The sequence below is a fragment of the Gambusia affinis genome, linkage group LG19 (genome assembly GCF_019740435.1).
Source record: "Gambusia affinis linkage group LG19, SWU_Gaff_1.0, whole genome shotgun sequence".
Taxonomy (NCBI): domain Eukaryota; kingdom Metazoa; phylum Chordata; class Actinopteri; order Cyprinodontiformes; family Poeciliidae; genus Gambusia; species Gambusia affinis.
In genome coordinates, this window is record NC_057886.1 from 18,088,432 (window position 1) to 18,108,066 (window position 19,635).

At 35.2% G+C, this 19,635-nt stretch overlaps 1 long non-coding RNA gene across 1 annotated transcript; it reads left to right on the forward strand.

The window, feature by feature from the left end:
- The first annotated feature begins 1,593 nt into the window (after positions 1-1,593).
- LOC122821481 lies at positions 1,594-11,193 on the forward strand. The gene is made up of 3 exons (XR_006369027.1): positions 1,594-1,834; positions 10,880-10,992; positions 11,123-11,193. It is a non-coding gene; the product is annotated as an uncharacterized LOC122821481 (long non-coding RNA).
- Positions 11,194-19,635: the final 8,442 nt, after the last annotated feature.

Below are 19,635 nucleotides of genomic sequence, written 5' to 3' on the forward strand. Positions count from 1 at the left end.
TTGCACCTTAATCCCACTGCCTTGCCATATGGTGGCCTCATATTTTGCTTGTATGAGCTTCATTCTATGAAAATTATCTTTTCCTGCTGTCTTCCTCTCTTTATATCTTTTTGTGTGCAGGGTTGCCTCAGCAGGAAATGTTTTCTAACTTCAGCTGAGTGTTCAGGCTCGCCTACTCTGCAAGATGAGAAGTCCTTTTGTTTCCCATTTTATTATTCTGATTTTGCTTCAGAATTGCTCTCTCATCTGTGGCCTGCCTGAAAATGAATGAAACAAGGTGAATGGCTCTGGACCTCAAACTTTTAGGAAATAAAAAGGGTTGGAGGGCCAAGCAGACAAAAACTATTTTATAGCTAGCTTTAGCTGATTTTTGCTGGGATTGGTAATAACCGATGAAGCAAAAGGAAACAAAACCACCTGTCAATATTTAATGGTTGATGAATCAGTAATGCAAGTATTGACATTAAAATTGTACCTAAAATGCTATATTGCTGGGGATCAACCAAAATATTGTGAATGTGAATCCCCTAAATCTGCAATGATTTTCAGAAAAATGTTTATGCCAATATTGTTGTCCACCAGGTGACTCAGATTCTGTTTAGCTGTGCCAAGATGGCTGTCCATTGTGGAACAGAGTTCCTAATTAGCTGAGCGGGGAGCCAGAAACTACAGATCCTTGAGGAAAACTGAAGACTGAATCTTCAGGCGACAAAGCCTAGAAATCCCATAAACAAAACCACAAAGTGGCCCCTGTTGACATCTAGGACCTGACTAAGAAATGATTGTAGTAATTTTATTGTGGGCAGTTATTTGTTTAGCTTACTGGTTTGGTGGGTCTTTTAAATGCTTTATAGCAATTTGAACTGCAGCCTTAGTAACATAAAAATAATTGTTTACTGATGTTCACAGAATAAGCTACAGCTATTCTTGCTGTTCGGATGCATGGACACTTTATTTTTCATCTGATTGACCAATTAATCATAACTGTGGTTACATGTATCATTGTGAGGACTGATTATCTGTCTGCCTTTACATCATCCATCCATCCATCCATCCACCTGGCCATCTAAGGTTAATGTAGCAGACAGAATGTTGCTGACATTCTGGAGCAGATGTATTCAAATCCAGGCCTGAAGGGATGGTGTCCTGCAACTTTTTGATGTGTCCCTGGTCCAGCACACCTGAATCGAATGCCTGAATCACCCCCTCAGTATTCAGTCTGGAGGTCTTCCAGGTTTTAATATACCTTGACAGAAGTGTATTGAAGCAGAGAAACAACTAAAAGTTAAAGTCTTATGGTTTAGAGTTCCTTCAGTGAGATCCCATTAGAGCTTATTCTGGGTCTGCCACAGAGTTATGACCCTATGGAATCTTTAAGGGAAAACCTCCAAAGGGACATTTTGGAGGGGTTTTGGCTGAGAAACAATGTGTTATGAAGCTTCAATCTGTTTGGTGCTCAAATATCCTGAAGCAGCAAATGCACCATCCTGGAAAGTAATTAGGATGATAGGTTTTACCTGTGGGTGGATGAGGGAAACCAAGGAAACAAAATTGGGGAGAGGATGCAGTTTATTTTTCTTGGAAGAAAACCACTTACAACAAAACCAAAAGTTTTTACCTAGAGGAAGACCCTTCTTTTAAAATAAAAACCGAACAGAGAATGTATTGCTTAGTTTGCTGCCCAATGAGGGACTGAGATGTTGGATCAACCAGAAGAGAAGTTGCTTTCTGGAGGGCTAAGAAAATTGAGCTGCACAACTATGTGATTGTTTTCTCATACCTACCTACACCATTCTCTACAGCCATTACTTCAGTGCAATTCCGGCACAAGAAGGTAATTGTTTTCTCAAATCTTCTGGCATTATTCTGCTTCGGCTTGTCCAAAAGACAGGAATAATGCTAATTGTTTTCATGACTGTCTAAGATTATGTTTTGTTTATACAGCATCAGATCATAAAAAGTATCCTCATGGTACTTTGTACATAATGGAAAGATGTAACAACTCCCTTTGGGCTCTTGTTGGATGAAAGTAGAGTGACTCCTTGTTAGAGTATGCTTTACATGCAAAGAAGTGCACCTCAATTTTTGCAATATTTTGTGCCTGGCCCATTTGCAGAAGAAGAATAGGTCCCCCTGGAAATAGTGTTGAAACTTTCAAAGATGTGGTAATGGAGTTTAAATTACTTCAAAGAAATGAAAGTCTTTCCATTAGGGAATTTGTATAAAATTCCCCGAGGATGCTCCAGGCTGAAGTTTGTAAGCGTTTGCAGAAAATGTCTTGACATTTGATGGAAAATATACTTTGATTGTTTACAGTGGAAAGCTTGGGCAAAATTGGATGAGGGACAAAATACAAGTGTAAATTTGCATCAGCATCTGTAAAGCAAAGTCTGGCCATCTTGAGTCAAAGGTTTCCTAGGTGTAACAACAGTTTGTCACATTAATGTGAGTCATATTGCCAAACTGGAAAACTTCTGAGTATTGAAACTACATAATGCTTATGAAGGAATATTTTAATGTTTGTCTTAATTCTTCCATCCACCGCAGTAGGTTCTACATTTTCTTTAGCAGTGATGTTTCTCTTTTTTTATGGTCTGCTGAGATGTGTAATAGAATTTCTTTAGATGCAAACTCTGAGTGAAATCATCATACAGTGGTGATTTAAAACTAAACTTTAGTGTTCTTTGCTAAATATGTTGCATACATGGAATTTGACAACTACCACCCTGCGGAAAGAATTTTCTAAATCTAGATTTAAATTCTAGATTTTATTTGAATAAAACTCATTATGTATTTTTATGTGCTAGAATTAGTATTTATTTGTGTCTAAACACATTTCTCCATTTTATTTTGCATTAAGGAGTCTGTCCTAAATTACTGTACTAAATTCACATGTTTAAATGACTTGCAATCATGACTAGCCAAAATCTCAAACTTATTGAGCTGCAGAGTTTTGACCCTATGGAATCTATAAGGAAAAACCTCCAAAGGGACATTTACATAATACAGAAATGGTTTAAAGGTAAGGCTCTATTGTACATCTGCAGAAAGCTGTCATTACATGTAATTAAATCAAATGCAAGTTAATGCAGCGTTTTTAACTGTCACCTGGCCAGCTCTCTAATCATACACCATCTTGAGGTGTTTGATGATGTGAATGTTCACAGGTCATTAGCATATTTTCAATCACATGGTGTGAATGCAGCATAAACCAGACTAATGGCTTTTTAGCTCCAGCACGATGACATTAAAAGTGAGATTGACTACTTCCCCTCTGCTCCTGGAGCTCCTCTTCCCTCAGCCATGTCAGCAAAGAAAGTTCTTCATGGCACAGCAAAGCCGCCTGCATTTTAAATAATTCATGCCTTTTAATGTACATAAAAGCCAATTAGAGCTTTAGATTTGGCATAAAGTGTCTACAAATCTTGTTTAATCTTTTGAATGATATTAAGAGTAGCAAATGCTTAAAATTTCTAACATACTGTAGTCATTTCATTGCCTGCTCATACTTGAGGTGACTTCAAAGCTCTATGTCTGCATTGAAGCTGTGCACTATTAATGCATATTACTTTTTTTATTATTGAAGTCTAAACTTGAGCTAATGGTAGCTAATAATAATAAAAAAAATACTTAGGTCAAGGCTATCAAAATTATTGGATTTCTCATGAACACAAAAACTTTACAGGTCGCTCTGTCTTTGTCTGTGTTCCTCATAAACGCATTTATAAAAATGACTAAACCTGCAAGAATTAAAGTCACCTGCTCGTCTTAATTTTTAAGGATTGTTTTATTTGTAAGTGTATAATATTAATAGCAGTAATATGCATATATGAAATAAACATTTTATTCTATCTAAATGTTTATGAAACAACATTTCTTTTCAACTTCTAGCTTAATGCTCTTTTTCTCGTTTTTTTATTTTTTTTGCTACTTGAATTTGTGCAACCAAAGAGCAATTTTGATGAAAACTCCAGCAATGGTAGATATTCATCTCAAAAATTACATTGGTACCTTAAGTTAAAATAGATGTGTCCATAGTAACCACAAGATGGAAGTCATTTGAAGATTTTAGGAGTGTTTTTGTATGAGGCGAGATCAGCAAAATCCTCTCAATATTTCTTTCTATAATCAGCTCAGGCTCTATTATAAATGTTTCCCCTTAGCAGTGTGACCACTAGGGATTCTTGCCAATTTGGCCCTAATGTGGCAAAAGCTGGATGATCCAAGTATTTTATCTGCTGAAGAGATTTTTCTCAGTTGGACCTTGGGCATCCACCTCTCCGTCATCTAATATCCTGTTCTTTTATTTCGTTGTTTAATGCAGAGGTTTATTGTTGTGTATCAGGGATTTAGTATAAACACCTGCTTTTATAAGAAGGATTAACCAGGCATTGGCCTGTGCTTCATTAGAATACCTTAATTATATTCCTATAATTATTTCTTATTCTTTAGTTCTGATGTGCTGCCTGTCACATAGTTGTGTGAGAAAATACAACCTTGCCGTAACATGGCAATTTTTAAAAATTGCTTATGAAATTTAAAGGGTTTTGCTCCCCTCAAAAGGCCGAGCACTAAATTTGAACATCTAAAAATGGTTGTTTAACTGGATGCGTTTTTAAACAGCAGGAAACCCAACATCATATTGGATTTGTGTGAAAGACATTACCAAATGTAGGAACCCCACATCAAACATTTGAGCCATTTTTCACTTAAAATGTTTTATAGCTGGAGCAGCAACAATTAAATTATCTAACAGATACGCTGCAGCCAGGCTTTGCTTTACAGAACAGATGGATGGCTATGAAACATTTAGTTTAGACCCTAAGATCTTCAGGGGAAGATTCACCCCAGCTTGAGGGAAGATTTTATAAATTTATGATGACTAAGTGAGGAAATTTCCTGTCATTTCATGCTTTTTTTTTGCTATTTTTAGTGAAGGTTCCTGGAAATGTATAAGTGAATATCATGGTTGTTCTTCAGTCAGTTGTGACATCTTAGTTTTAGAGATTTAAACAAAATGCTTTTCCAATAATAATAGTAATTGCTTGTAATGTAATTATGAGATTTGTGGTACAATAACAGCAGAAACTTTGCAGTTATGCTAACATCCACTGAAACTGGCCATGAGCGGAATAAGGGCTGCATACTAGCTGTTTTTCTCTAAAATTGTGTTTGTGTTAAACCAACTGTGGTAATAACAGAAAAGAGAGATTTGCTTCATGTCTTTCCCTATCATTTATGCTTTTCATGTTGAGCGTCTGCATGTTTTTCTCAACAGGAGATATACTTTTGAGTGTGAATTAATGAAATCAAAGCATGACTGATAAAAGCAGAAATGTTGACCTCTGCAGTGAAAAAGCTTGTTAGTGCAGACTTTATTTTCAGTTTGCACCTGTAGACTTTTTCAAACACTGCTGGAAAGCACAACACTAATGTTTAATGGGACAGATAAAAAGTTAAATTATGCTTGAAAGTCTTTCTTTAATATGTGGAAAGATTCATCTTATGATTTGCATATAAACAGTGAGCTATTCTTGGACTATTGCCTGACTTCAGATTTTGCTGTAAACAATTTGCCCTACTTCATTTTTCAGAATTGTTTCTTATAATCATGGCATGAGGTGTGAAACGAGATATGATTTAAAAGGAGCCTGTTTCCATAAAAGAAGTGAACAATTTTGAAGTGAGGTCATGGGAATACCATTCAAAAACAGAGCACTCAAAAAGACGTTGAACTGACTGTGATGAAAATAGCTTGTTTCTTCTTTTATTTCTTCAGTTCTGCAAGCTGTCAGTCTACCACAAAGACAAAAAAGCTTTGAAATGGAAGGTTAAGGAAACAGGGATAATGTTAGACGGGCATAGTCTTCTGTGAATAAAATCTCTGGTGTGAGGGCCTTTCTATCTTGAGTTTGCATTTTCTTCCCGCTTTCAGAGTCTGAGAACATGCCTCTTAGGTTTACCAGTGACTTATTTGTCTGTTTTTAATTGACTCTTGGAGCAAGAGTAAACATGTCCCAAGTTTTTGCTTTAGATGACTGATCTTGTTGGGGATTTCTGCAAAGTCAGTTAGAATATTATGCAAGATCAATAAAAAAAAAGTGTTTCACAAACCTCACAATTCTGCAGTTATCCCTTTTCCTGTGCACAATATTCTGGCACCCTCTTTCCTTCCATTCAACTTTCTATGAATATTACCAGAAACCCTCTTCTGTAAAGAGGCCTCTTCTGTAGCAATGATCTTTTGTGGAAGGGGTCAGAGATTGACTGTCTGCCGGACATTTTGTCTTTCTTATGATTGTGCAGGGCATAAAAAAAGATCTGTTCAAAAAATACTTTTTCATCTTGTTCTACACTAATGGATTTTCATTCTTTTTGACCTAAATTACTGAAATGAATTATCTTGTCACTGATGTACGTATTTATTGAGATGCACCTTCAGAGTACAGCTGAAGTCAAATGATAGCAATACAAAATTAATTTCATTAATGAAGGACACTCTATATACACAGTGACAGATACACAAATTATGTTTCTAATGTGCTGACGCAGTCGTTTTCCACATAACATAGAATGAGCACGGCGATACAGGAAATGATTATGCTCCTGGTAAAAATATAACTCAGGTTCATGTGGCTGTTTAACAAACAGAATCGCTATTGATTGAGGTTGCTGAAACAAGCCAATGAGAGCAGATGCGGATGAAGTGAGTTAATCAACAGAGCACGTTGTAGACAGTATGTCTATAGTATTGATGTTTCATAAATAAGAAGCATATATTTTACTTTTTGACAAACCCTCCTGGCTATAAAGCCTTTTCATCTCAGAACATTTGTATGGGTGGACAAAATGTAATGCTTCTGGTACTTATTATATTTGTGTGTTCACTTTGCATTTTCATGTTTTATTATATCCACAGTGTTCTATAAGATTTGTATATCTTCGTAATAATAGTTCAAATTCGGAAGTAGGAAACAGACTTTTATCTTCATGGTAAAGGGACTTCTGCTTTATTGTCTTTTTAGAGAACAGCTTCATTCTTTTTCATAATGGTTGGAACAAGGAAGGCAGAAACCTCCGGAGCCCACAGCCTCAATTTATGCTTCATTGTTGAAAATTTTGCTAAAGCCCCCTTCAATCCCTTGGTCAGAAGAAACTGTTTCTTTGGATGTTCATTCTTGGAAAGTGGAATATTTTGGTCTGCTGTGAGCAACCTATAGCTCTAATATCAGGCACAGCAATGGTATTTGTCTGATTAAATCGAAGCGTTATAACTCAGGGTTGAAACGTTATAAAGCTTGCCGTCATTGCAAATTATACTGGAACAGTTGGAGGAGGGGGCGTCATTTATTTTCTGGCATTTACTTCAATAAACTGAAGTCCTGCAATCTTCAAATATTGTGTTTTGATTAAATGCCTGTCAACTTTAGAGGCTACAATGAATCATATACAGTTCAACAGTCTGCAACCTTCAAACTATTCTGGAAGAAAGTTAACAAAAATGTTCTCAATATGACGGACAGAATATGCTACACATGTGTTACTTACCGACAATAAATGGATAATCCAATAATTTAATAGCTGTTACTTGAGAATGAGAGCTGCTGAATTTTAATTTTTAAAAAAGGCATTGTCGGATAGAATGGCAAGAAATTAGTTAATGTGAGGGTGGATGATGTAAAGCATAGGACTAAATGGAGACAGATGATTTGCTGTGGAGTAGCTGAAAGTAGAGAAGAATATTATAGATTAATGCAATTGTGGTTGTTCTTGATTTCTCTCTCTCTCTCTCTCTAGTTTTTCCATCATCATTTTATCCCAACCACAGCTTTATTGTCTGAGTGGCCAAGATTTATGTCAGGTGCAAACAGTAAGACTCCATTCAAGTGGCCAAATTTATTATTTAAAAGGGGATTTTGAATGCATGGCACATTAATTGTCATTGCTAACCAAATATTGCAACCAAGCAAAGTTTTCACAATTGCATTATATCATATACTGATGCAAAGATGACAAATGCAATTCAGTTTAATGTGTAGCTTTTTGGAGGATTTTAAGACTACATAAGTGAAATGATTTCTATGGTAATATAAAAAACTTTGTCCATCACAGCCCCTCCTTCCTGTGGAGTTCCTCAGGGTTCAATTCTTGGACCTTTTCTTTTTCTCTGTACCCTTATGGTCTATTCAAACTCTAGCCATACTTAAGAAGACCATATGAATAGTTACCAGCAATACAATCTTTTGGTCTTTATAGCATCTAGAGCAGGGGTGTCAAGCTCCAGTCCTCAAGGGCCGGTGTCCTGCAGTTTTTAGATGTGCCACAGGTACAAAACACTGGAATGAAATGGCTTAATTACCTCCTCCTCCTGTAGACCAGTTCTCCACAACCTTGCTAATGACCTAATTCTATTCAGGTGTGGTGCAGCAGAGGCACATCTAAAAGTTGCAGGACAGCGGCCCTTGAGGACTGCAGTTTGACACCCCTGATCTAGAGGTCACAAAATAATTCTAATAAATATATTGGATCTGATTTAGAGCAATTAGACACTTGAATGCTTTTTAAAGTAGTTATTAACTTACCTGGCATGTCTTAAACTACTCCCCCTGTGCATTATGACTTCCTTCTATGACTCTTTTTGAATTTGAACAAAGCACATATGCATACCTCAGTAAAAACCCCACAAAGAATGAGTTAACGTTTAAGCTTTGCTTTTGAAAGAGAAATTGGTGTTTTGAAAAGAATGAAAAGAGATGCTTATGATGGGTAAATATTTTTAAAAGGTCTGCTGTTTATTGAAAAAATAAAAATAAAAAACACTGCTGCATGGCTCTGATGTAAATATGCAAGGCAGAAGTGCTAAAAATGAAGTGAAAATTTAATGACCTGAAATTATAAGATTTCAGAAAGAAAATGGTATCATGGGGGAATACAACTATTCATAGTGCCATGAGAGATCTAATTATCAAGCACCATAAAATTGCATAACAGTGTGTAATATCTGAAATCATACTTCAGTTTAACTTTGAAGATGAAAAGAGATTATTTTTTATTATTGTTGCTGTTGGCAGTTTTTACTTTCTCTAGTTTTTTATTAGATTCTAAATAAACCTTGCTTTGTTTGCCTCACTGTTGATGCAGCGTATAATGACTTATCTATGATTTCATAAAAATATTAATAACTTTAAATGCAACTTTGAACCTCTAGCCTTTTTACAGTCTGTTAGGAGTAAAAGTTGTAATAATGTGTTTTTAAGAAACTAGGTTTAAGTATAAAGTAATTTCTTTGTTTTAATGGCCTAATTTTATTGATGTGAATTCCTATTGATGGCCGTTTATACCTTTTTGTTTAGTTTCTTTAGTAAATTTAGTGAATTAAATGCAATGTTATGGTTGATGGTTATGAAAAATGGTTTCAAACCAAAGAGTTGCATATCCTGCACTTTTCTCCTTACAATTCAAGTAAAGCTTGAAGACTTTACACACAATTTGTAACTGAGAACATTTTGAGTAAACGGTGCTTGAGCATGCCACTCTGTCAGATATTTATTTATTCACTGAAAGCATTACTTTGTATTGTACTATCAAAAAACCCCTCAATAAAATATAACAATGTTTGTGCTTGTGATTTCACACAATAAGGAAGCAAAGAAACGTCAAAAAATTTCAGTGCTGTTAATCTGTAGTATGTGTTGCCATTTAAAATAACAAAAAATAAGTATTCTTTAGTTTTCATAGACCACACTGTGTTTATTGACTAATGCAACATAGTTCATCTTAGAGTTCTCATTAAAAGAAAATGACAAGCCCACTGATAGTGCCATGAATTTATCAGTCCACACCACAGCATAAGATGTGGATATTTCTTAGGTCCCAGTCACAGTCATGGAGTCTAACTTGAACAAACTTGAATCAAAGGAAATAATCAATAGGTCAGGCAGACTACCTTGCAATACTAAACATCTCCTCTGCCCCTGTATATACTCTCTCTGGTACCAAAGGATAGAGATAAGATGTAGCAGGTTAATTTACTCAGTTTGTTGGGTCAGTTTGTGTAACTAAAATGTGGACTCCCTTATGAATTACTCATATTAACTGTTTTGTATCAAAAAATAAATGATCACTAAAGCAAATGGCAGTGGCTCTTGTTCTTTCTTTCAAAAAATTCTTAATGCAGACCCTGATATACCAGAAATCTCTTCCTGTAAACTTTTTGTTTTGACACTGGGAAACAACTTGCAAGCTGTTGAATCACCCAGAGCAGGGACTTTTTCAGGGTCAGATTTCAGGTAAAACTTTTCTTTTATTTGTAACATTTCCTGCTCCAGCAGTTGAAATGTGCCCTCATTACCCTTCCAACCTTTGTGAGTATATACCTTCTGAACTCTTTCCTTAACAGCTTTCCTCTGTCATTTTCCCTTGGTCTGTTTCTACCATCCTTCTCATGTGGATTCTAGCTTCAATGTTTTACCTCCAAAATATTTTTTTCTTAGTCTCTTAAATGTTTTATTAAAATCAAAATGTCTTTGCCACGTGTGCCTATTGTGGTAGAAATGGCTCAACAGACTCATTGATTATTCTGCTGCCATTGCATGAAGCAGAAAATCTGTTTCCTTGCCAGTGGTGCATTGGTTTTCAGCGGTATTCTGACTCTGTGTGTTCATCCAAATAGATGAGTCACGCTGAACATTGCCTCTCATCACAGTGTCTTCAACAGACCACTCAGGAAGACATGCACAGATGCACACCACACTGCTTGTCCATCATGTTTTGTCTTCTGTTGTGCATTGTTTACATTGCTGCATGGAAAGCAATTGCAAGTTATAAAAACAATGAATAAAATGCCACTATTAATCACTGTAATTGTTGACATTGATAGAAGTGGATGATGGAGATATAACTGATGATGTGGTGCCAAATGAGGGTTGGTCGATGCCAAGCTCCAGTCAGCGTGCAGCAAAGATCCAGTGTGACTTTGCATTTAAGATTTTAGTGTGTATTTGTTTTTAATATGCTGTCAGGGATGATTTATGTGGATACTTTGGTGTTTTTTGTTGAGATTCAGCAGCATAAAATCAGGTGACATTACCCATGACAAAACTGAAATTAGCTTATTTTCCAGCATCGCACTGGATGTGCAATCAGAACGATATTGGATGAGAAAACCTATCATCATGAGGAGGGTCTCAACTGGGGGAGACAAAAACTGATTTACTCTGCTTGAGAAATTCTATGTATTACTTTAATTGCATTTCTCAGCCTTTGTGTAAGGTTGAAGTCTGCAATGAAGTTATTTCTGCTCATCATTCTGTGAATAAAGCATGATTTAAAAAAACAAACCTGTATCAATATATATTTTTACTAGTTTGATGGAATATTGATATGCTTATATTTGCTCATATTAAATATTAGTTTTTCTACTACTCAGACCATAAAAATGTGAACGTCCTTCTTTATGCCCCATCATGTAAATAATGATGGGCTGTGAATCGGCTACTATGGCAAAGTATTCTCCAGCTAAACCATGGCGCTACAGGGTGTTTGGACTAAACTGTTGTTTCATGAATGTCACAACTCAAAATTACCACATGTACAGGACATATGTGCTACCTTTGGGGAAATATCAACAAATTATATAGCGATGACATTACCTAACACCACGCAGATGCTCATTCTGCACTGAAGAAAATTCATTCTACTTCGGGCAGCTGATGTGGCAGAGAAGTTACTTATTGAGTCATTGAGCTAACAATTATTTTACCAGTCAGGGGCAATAGCAAGTTTTCAAATGGCCATTCAATAATTAAGTATGGATAAAGAAAAGTGGTTGCAAGTTGTATCATTCTCTATTCTGCTTCACTTCACCATTTAAAATTCTATCCATTTCCCTATCTTGAGATAAAACAGCAAATTTTTTACATTTCTGTAATATGGTTGGTCTCTAAATCTTTCTTATTTAGGTAGATGTTAGACTTACTATCGTGATAAATAAAGGCATGAAATGTATTGAATGTATATTGATTGGCTGATTATTTAATGGCCGAGAATCAGCCAATCAAATGGTAGCACATCAAAGAATCCAGGCATATGAGAATGGAGAGGATGGCTTGAAGTTAAAACCAAGAAACAGAATGTGAAAGAAAGGGGATTTAGATGACTTTGAATGTGTCATGATTATGGTGCCAGACTGGCTGGTCTGAGTATTTTTAGAAACTGCTGACCTACTGTGGTTTTCACACACAACCATCTGTCCGTTTTTGCAAAGAATGGTTCAAAAAGATTGAAGGTGTGTGGGCGAAAATGCCTTTTAATGCCAGAGGTCAGAGAAGAATGAACAGGTTGGTTGAAGAGGGAAGCAGTTATAACCACTTGTTACAACCACAATAGGCAAAGTACCACTTTTAAATTCAATGCTGTGGATGAACTTCCCATATGATGAGCAAAATGTGACAAAAACAAATTGGAAAAAATGTGATTTCAGTTACGATTTCAGCTTTATTCTTAGCTACAACATTCAGATAGTAGGGTCCAAATTTGGAGTAAACAAAATGAAAATATAAATATTTTCTGGTGTACTTTGGGCCCATCAGCACCAACTGGGCATTTTTTAAGTCTATGAGCCCATTTCAGCATAGATGAAAGTTGTCCATCTCTTTCTGACCTTCTTCTGCTGGGCATTTCCAACAAGACAATGATCACGAAGCTCAAATCATTGATCTGGAGTTTACTGTACTCCAATGTTCTCCGCAGTCACCAGATCTCAGATAAAGAGATGAGACGCAGTGTATTAGGAGATTGTGGATAATGACGTGATGTCACAGAATTACCACTGTGTGTTAACCATCATGTCAACATGGGCAAAAATTCAAGATCAATGTTTAAACACACACAGTTAATTCTTAAGTACAAAGAATTGAAGCAGTTCTAAAGGCAAAATGCACTTCAAGGCCAGTTCTGCTAAGAAGAACCTTACAAAGTACTTTGTGATTTAAAAAATAATAAAGTGCATGACTGAAATCAAACATAGAAAAAGAACTCTAACCATGCTTTTAATCACATGAAGAAGAAACACATGTAGGTAGATGTGAAAATGTGTCTGAAGTTTACAAAGTAGAGATGCCGATGTGAACATATTAGTTTTCACCATGAAACAAAAACATATTCATAATTGCTGTTTTTGCCTCATGAGTGGCATTTTATTAATTTAATGAGTGTTTTCATACTTTACCAGAATAGACTTTCACTGCTGCTCATTTCTATTTGTTTGCTAAAGTTATGAAGGCTGTTTGTCATCAGCTTTGGCAGAAATCTTGTAATATTGGAGTTAACAAAACAGTAATTCTCTTCTCCCTATATTTGATTTTCAAAGGTATGTGCCCAGAGGAGGTGCTTATTCTCATATTACGGAGATATATTTGAACAACTGCCATGTACAGTTATTACAACAAAGGTAATGGCCATGTTACTCCTGATTACAATAACAGAAAAAGTGTGCTTTTTGAGTTATTGGAGTTTCAAACAGTTCTTCATGGACTTTTATGTCTTTTCCAATGTAATTATTAATCTTAAGGATTTATGAGTCGATTGACAGAAGTTTATTTTTCCAATTTAAAACACTTCCTTTAATCCCCTGAAAGCAATTGTGCAGATATTGTATTTGTTGGATAATTGGTGCTACAATCACAGAGGTATGAAATGAACCAGTAATTCACTCAGTAAGGATTTAATAACTGACTGCATGACAAGTTAAGAGAAGCACTGCACTTTAAAACACATAAACAGTAGTTATTTTCATTTTAATCTTTATAGCAACACAACTAAGTATCACACAAAACATAAACAGTCAAAAAAATCTAATAATCTTTAAGCACACAAAGATAAATTCTATGTAAAATCCCAAGATGGAGTCTGTCAAGATTCTATGTATTACAACATCCTTTAGAATTGACACAACCTGCTGCTCATTAGAAATAAAACTTTGACTGGGTAAAGGCTCAAATGTCCTACAATTTTAATATTCTCTCTCAATAATGTTGAGCCTCACAGCTAAGCGCAGATTAACTCCTAAGCTGATTAAAGGTAATTAAAAAGATGCCATTCTCTAAAATACTTTATTTTGGCTTATTATATGTTGGCAGTCAAAGACTGTATGTCCCCGGTCAAAATTTAACTGAGTGAAACGCCTTCAAAGTTTTCATTTTTTATTTTTTACTGGTGTAATGGTAATGTAAATTGTGAAAACATAAGATGGAAGAGTGTAGACTGAGCTCTTAGTAGGGAGTAACACATCCTTGGGCAACCCAATTTGTGAAGACTTGAAGGAATATGGAAAATTGTTTTTGTAAAAACTCTGAGAATACGCTTATTTGAGTCTATATAATCTTTTTTTTCTGTCTCAGTTGGTCATTGTAATTCTGTAAAACCTTTTGTTTTTCAAAATTAAGTCTCTCTTTTTTTTGGGAGGGTCTGAGAGCAAAATGAAACCCATCACCAACATTCATGCACGGTTACGGTAAAATTCACCTTCTTTAAGTTTTTCTTTCAGGACACAATGAAAGATTATAAAGCTTTTAGCAGGTCAATTACCTTCAAGAGCCCAATGGCTCGTATATGAACTAGCTCAGATAAGATGGTCTCATTAAAATGTGAATATGTAGTTAATTAGTATTGCTCTAGTAGAGGGATAACTGAACCAGTGTCACAAAACGTTATACAATCCCAAGTCATATTAAGGTTTTAATTACAGTGTAGTAGACATGCCACGATGTACACTCTTCTTACACAGTAACATTCCACCTAAATTAGCAAATAAATCGTTCCCTGTCTTGCGTTGTATGCTGGTTAGTTAAAAAGAAATGTGCATGTTTAACATGTCAAAAAATGAAGGGGATTATGCCGAGCATCAAGCCTGCATTATCTTTTTGAACATGTCTTAGCTTTTTGATATTCTTCAATTGGAAATAGGGCAAATATATTGAGATCTAATGTCTTACATTCCCAGTGTTCTGCTGCAGCTGGACAGTGTATGTTGGTTTTGCTGTGAGATCACCGTCACTATAGATTTAACTCCCTTCTCCCCCTATATTTAAGGATTAACTGACCCCCTGAGGAATGGGATTTCAAAATAATCAGTGGTCAGATAATTATAAGCCATTTTGCAAAAAACTATGTCAAGTGATTACACCACACCAGAAGTGCAAATCTTCATCAGCTAAGCAGTAGTTGTGTTAATTTTGTAGAAGTGGTCTACATTTGACAAAAACAAAACAAACAAAAAAAGAAAAGAAAAATCAACAGAATCTTTATCTAGTTATTAAATTATGCATGCTATGGTATCATTATGGAGCTCGAAAATTTTTCACTTGTGTTTACACAATCAAACAACCAGGCTTTTAAATTATCTATTTTCAAAACAGATAATCATATTCATGTGAAAACCATGGAGTATTAAAATAAAAGAGCTTGAACAAAAATATGCTTCATGATGTTCTAATCTTCACCACACCAACATGATGAGCAACTGCATGATTGTGTATAATTAGTAAACAATCAAAGTAATTTGTTTACAATTAAAAATACGAATATGACATTAACAATAAGTTTTGAAACATCCATATAGAAATATAATAAAATCTTTGACATAAGATTCTCTTGGAAATGGCACCTTCAAGAAGTCTCCTGAATGGAGACTATTCACATGCAATGCTTAGATGTAGTTTTCACAAACTCGTCAGATTTGGAAGATTATCGGAACCTTTTAGTACATTTCTCTGTTTATCCAACCTTCAATATTTTTCTGTCAAAAATGTAAGCTGAAAGACAGTCTCCCACAGCATAATTTTCCCATCTTCAAACCGCACTTTAGATGTGGAAATTTTGGGGTTCAGAAGCATTTTGCTGCAAATGTGGTATGAGCGGTGATATCCAAGGAACTTAGCTGTGTCTTCTGTTCAGACTATATCACACCAGTATTTTTCTGGTATGTCCAAATCTGATGCAGTAAACTTACACAAGCCTTAACCTGTTTGTTTCTCAGGAGCAGATTCATGCATAGTGTGAGCTCAGAGAAAATTGTGTTTGAATGCATTACTCATTGCTTCCATGGTTCCAAGTCCTTCTGACGTTTTCTGAGTGTTCTCAGTTATTTTCACAATTCCTTTGACAAGTACAAAGCCTTATTCTACAAATCACACTGCTCCATAGAATAGTTTTTAAATAAAAATCATCTTTATAGATAGTCAATATTAAAACCTGAAATTGATTTGTGCATAGCACCAGGAATACTTTCTAAATACTAAGAGATTTCAGCTCTTAATTTCTGTGCTTTTCTGTCTTCCTGCAAGATTCTCCCCTTATTATTCCCCTTTTAAACACAGTTTTTTTTTTTTTTACTCGTCTTCATTTGTAGATTTCTTGCTACTGGCACTGTTAAAGTATTTAAGCTAATAAAAATGTTAGTGTTCAATACTTATTTTATCTATTATATTGACAACTGGTGTGGTACTGTGTGTGCATTGCATTTAATAACCGCAGGTTCACAGTACTTGCCTGCAATAGCTCCTGTGATTGTGTGTGTGTGTGCAGTTTCAGATGCAGTACATGTGAGCATGAATTGTATGTCTGCATACAAGTCCTCACTTGCGTAGTCCTCTTCGATTTCAAGATACTCTTTTGATCCTACGTTTTTTACAGCAATATTTGACCGAGGAATAAAAGTGCAAAGAGTTTGGAACATATGAATGCAACATTATTTGTAGTTGTGAAAAGTGAAGCCATCTTGAAGCTTTTATAATCAGTTTAAGGAACATTTAAAGATCCAACAAAATTGCTTAATTTTTTGCTTTGACAAACATAGTTACAATAATGTGTAGGCAACAAAAAAACAACAAAAAAAATCCAGAACATTTTCTCTTATTGTATGTGTGTCTCATGTACGTAAGCATGCACAGTGTCGTGTTTGTCTCTTTTTCTGAGAAATCTTTCATACTTTCTTACTTATTACATGGATTGCACTCTGCATCTTCTTACATCAATAGATACAAATACAGTTCTTGATGTGGCTCAGTCGAAAGATGATATTATTAAGCCTCCATCATCTGCATTAGGCAAAGGAGTGAAAAATCTCTCAATTGCTCAATTTGCCACTTTGAAGAACAACAATATGTAAATGACACAATTTCAAGCCTTTCTCCTCATATCTTCGTTGTAATCATGGGATGATAAACCACAGAAAATGACCAAAAAATGACATTGGTTTCAAGCTGTAGCTTTGACTTTTACTGCTCTCTTACAGTATATTTTAGATTATGTGAAAACATCTAAAAGGATAAACGGCAGAAAACCATATAATTTATGTGAGACATTATCTTCCTGTATCTCTTGTCAGAAACTGAATCATCCACTATATGCAATACTATTTCAATGTAAAGGGACGTCAATGCTGTGAAGTGAAATTATAAACATTAGTGACACAACAAGGTAGGAAACTGTCACTAATGGCTCCTGCAGAAATATTTGTACAGTACAGAGTTCAGCTGCAGAAAAACGAGGACAGCCTGAAGGATTTATTTCCATAATTGCAACCCAATTAATGAGCTAGCTAAAAAAGTATGCCTGAAGCCATTTTCTATTCTTTGCACCAAAATGTGAGCCATAATAATTGCCTTAATTTAAATGACACATGTTCTTTGAAAGATAAACATTTTCTTCTGTAGTTTATGTAACTGGCCATGTAATTTCTGCTCACTGTGGTGTGAGGATCTTGTTTGTCATTCTGCTATGTTACACAGAAATGTAGTTTTCATAATTTAAATATGCATTGACAAATATGCATATTTAAATATGCATATTTGTTAATACACCTTATTAACTGAGGTGTCACAGGAAACATGACACTGTTAATTTACACACATAGTATTAAATTCTTATTCTTATTTTTTTTGTATCTAAAATAGTTGTTAAATTCTTTTGCTAAAAAAACTGAATATGATGAGAAAAAAGTAATATTGGAATTCTTAAATGGCAACACAGAACAACATTTTCAAGGGCAACACGATTTACACTGTACCTGATAAATTCAAACTGAAACCCAGTATACATAGTCTAAGAGCAAATTTCATTATGCCACTAAAAGGCTAATATTTCTTTATGTTTATTGTGCATTCTCGTTCTCTGTCCTATATTTCTCTTCATACTTTCAGATCACTGTTTTTTCTTTTTCAGCAGTAACTGGTTTTTGCACTTTAAGAATGCAGCACAAAAGTAATAAATAACACTTGCAGCTGTAATAGTTTCATCAGTTTTACATGTTCTTCTTTCCTCTGTATTTTTTTTTACCTACTTGGCCAGATATTTGTTTACTTTTGCTTTTGATATTTGTTTTGAGCAAATATCAAAGGCACTTGTCTTTGCAGTGCCTTTTTGCTTTGTACCACTAACCATTATTTGCCATCTTGTCACATTCCTCATTTGTTGGTACCACAACTGTACCACATTTACTCTGATTAGTTCACCTGGTTCCTCTTTTCCTTTCACCAATCCATTATTATTAAAACTCCTAATTCTTTGATATTTAGCACTGTCATTTTGTTCAAAGACCCCCAAGTGTCTGTTATCAAAAACAATTGCAATTACAAAAATAAAATGCTATTTTTTTACCGCTTGCCACGGCTCCTCTAGTTAAATATGAAATACACATTCTCTAATGTACCTTTAAGTTTTCAGACTCCTGTCTTGTGAAACCGGCTTGCAGTGTTTGACCATCCTGCAAACACTCTACATACTTTCATAATGGTAACATTACATTAAACATCAAACTGATTCATATTCAAAACACCTAAAATAGGTCTGCCCTAGTCTATTGAATTTTAAGAATGATCTCTGTGTTAAATAGAACAAACCATAGTCACCGTTTCTCCTTATTTAAAAAGCTAAGGATGATTCAGTATGAAGGACAAAACCTTTAAAAGGCTGTATGAATCCTTCACAGAAAAAAACTCCACCTGAGCAGACTCCAGAGCTTCTCGCAAAACCTTCAAGAGAAATTCAGGAATACAACAGTGATGAGATGAGAAATGGTTCTCCTGATGTTGAACCCTGGGACGTCAATGACTTCATCTAATTGCTGTGCTCAGACACCCAGTGGAAGAAGAAGGAACAGAACGACTGGTAGAAAAACATCAGATGCAGGTGCAGTGGGAAAGTGCAACATCTATTTCAAATGTGAGAAAAATGTTATGCTGAATTATCATAACAGCATCTACAGTGTAACTGTAGCTACAGCAAGTGCTGTAAAAAATAGCATGTTTTCCTAAAATGATGAAGTAAGAAAAAATTTATTTGGTTGCTGATTTCTTACCAAATTTGTTGAGACAGTTTGAGATTCACAGAAGTGAGTCCTGTGAATCTCACTTGCCAAATGATGACGCAAAGAACAGGAAAAATCCTTGACATATGTGTGTAAGAATCAAGCATTCACCCTAGACCGAAGCACTAATTATGTCATCAAAAGTAATTTATATGCTGCACAGATGAACACAGATTGGCTACACACAGGGTTGTTTTTCTTTTACTCTCTGACTTCATTGCAGGGATTCATTTTGAGTTTTAAATGTTCTTTAGCTCACCTCAGCAGCT